The sequence below is a fragment of the Crocodylus porosus genome, unplaced genomic scaffold (genome assembly GCF_001723895.1).
Source record: "Crocodylus porosus isolate Cpor-Errol unplaced genomic scaffold, CroPor_comp1, whole genome shotgun sequence".
Lineage (NCBI taxonomy): Eukaryota > Metazoa > Chordata > Crocodylia > Crocodylidae > Crocodylus > Crocodylus porosus.
Genome location: NW_017728931.1, coordinates 45,615,926 through 45,618,377, shown reverse-complemented (window position 1 = coordinate 45,618,377; position 2,452 = coordinate 45,615,926). Strand labels below are relative to the sequence as shown.

The window sequence follows — 2,452 nt, the reverse complement described above, 5'->3', positions numbered from 1 at the left end:
TCCCCCGCCGCCCAACCCTGCCCCTGATGGCTCTCCCCCCACCATGGTGTGGGTGGAGCATGGATCGGCAGGGCGCTGTGTGCTGTCTGGGAGCTGGGGCCACGGGGGCTGAGTGGTGCTGAGCCGGATCCGGCTGACTGCTGGAGCTGCCCCAGTTCCCGGACAGCACAGCGCCCTGCTGAGCCACACTGCACCTGAGCCATAGGGCAGCTGCCATGCAGGTACCAAGCGGGGGGGGGTGTGTGTGCAATCCCTGCTGCCCCCCACTGCCCCATGCTGCACAGCAGGGCTCTGCCATGAGCCCCCCAGCGGCCATGACTGCTGCTGCTACAGCTCGTGTGAGTGTGGGGCCTTTTTTTTTTTTTTTTAAGTGCCGGGAGGCTGGGGCCGGGTGGGGGATGGGGCCAGGCAGTGCAGCCTCAGGGGCTTCTCATGGCTGCCCTGAGAAGCAAATCACTGTCCTCCAAAATGGCTGAATTTGAAATCGAAATGAGACAGCCGTTTTGCACAGCCCTACCTATTATTAACCAGCCATATCCGCCAATAATGATCTGATAGCCAATATGCAGCCCAGCAGCTCAGAGAGTAGTGTGTGGCCGGTAAGTCTGTGGGGGGAAGGGACATGGGGCAGATCGAGACCAAGATGGTGAGGGAAGGAATGGGGCGGGGGCAGGAGCTGCTCAGCTGAGGTGGGGTAGAGTATGGTGTGAAGCTGTGGGAAGCTCAGCTGGGAGATGCAGGGAGACATGTGCCCCCCGGAATTGTGCATGGGGCAAGGGTGGGCAGCCCGCTACAGGCTCCCCCTCTCCACCCTTCCCACCCGCTTCACCTCCCGGATGAGCCATTCCCTACCCTGGCTGGACAGCACCTCCCCCTGCCCCTGCTCTACTCCCTTCCTCACTGTGGGGGACTCGACCTGACCCCCAACACCCCTTCCCTCCCGCAGATTTACTCGTCAGATACTGCTCTCCAAGCTGCCGGGCTGCATTCCTGGCCACGGGCATGCTGTAGCATTTATCGGTGACATTATTGGCTACACTGGCCAAAAAAAGCCGGTCAATTTGCCTTTTATTGGTGCCCATCTGACATAGATAGATGTACTGGTGCACTTCTAAACACATGTATAATTTTCTTGTACTTTTCTATTGCCCCATATGTTAGAACACATTACAGTTTATATTGTTAAATCTACACTAACAACTACACAGAGTGTGGGACTGATTTAAAGCTGCTGTTGGACTTAACATTTGTCAGATTTTAGAAAACACTGAAATCCTTCCTGTTATACCAGTAGGGTATGTTGTTCTATCTAAAATGGAGCACAAGATATTACAGATGCATAAGTGACACAATTAGCCAAAGACAGATACATTAATACCTTTAATCTTTACTTTAACTGGTCATTTCTGCTCACATCAGAGAAAAATCTGACTTCCAAGCCATGCACACAGAGTATCTTACTCCACATATAGCCCCCACATACTTACACAAAACTCTATACGCAGAAACACACAGAACTCCTCAATGAAATCTCAGGCTCCAGGCCCTTATAATATTTATGTCATATATACATGCAGACCCCACCTTCCCTCCCCCCATACACTACAGATTTCTGCTTCATACACCCTCCATATGCATACAGATCCCCCCCATATAGACCATATATATCCCATCTCCATTTACATACTGATCCTTACGTAGATCAAGAAGTCATTTTTGGTGAAGAGTCAAGTTGCTGAAAAAAACGTGGCTTTGGTCACCCCAGGTACAAACCCACTGTATTTTTTTGCGTGGAAAATAATTCAGGCCTAAATTCACATATGATGACAATATGATGTCATCATCATCTCCCTTGTATCCAACAGCCGAGGGGTAGGGATGTGGGACGCCTAGGTTCAAACCTGTCCTTTGCTTAAGGCAGGGGTCAGCAACCTACGGCCCATGGGCCAAATACAGCCTGTGGATGTGGGGCTTGGCAAGCATACACCCATGCAAACAGCAGTGGCAGCCACATCCTAGTGCATGCCAGCTAGTGCATGACTCAGGTTGGGTTATTTCAGCACACAGCCAGGAAAGGCTGACTATCGCTAGTTTATGGGAATTCAAGACCCCAATCTGCAGTATGGGTACCACCAGGGGTATGCAGACAACCTGTCAGTGGTACGAGTTAACATTGATTATAATTACTTTATATGACAAAAATGTGCTAGTGGTACTTAAGGTTGTATCATTTTAAATCGGTGGTACGCAATCTATCAGAGTTTGGAAACCATTGCATAGTGCTCAACCTTTTTGGCTAGTGGGCTAAATGGGCCATTGGCCAGATCCACCCAGTGGTCTCAATCCAGCACCCTGGACAGTGCTAGTGGGGTCCCATCCAGTCATGTGGATGGGACAGCCTGGCCACTCAGTGGGGGAGGGGTATGGCACAGCTGGGATCCAACTGGGGGGG

General features: G+C 51.3%; 1 protein-coding gene across 1 annotated transcript in view; it reads right to left on the bottom strand.

The window, feature by feature from the left end:
* Window positions 1-2,452, bottom strand: part of TDG (thymine DNA glycosylase) — a 22,950-nt gene that overhangs the window by 19,932 nt on the left and 566 nt on the right. The window lies entirely within an intron of this gene.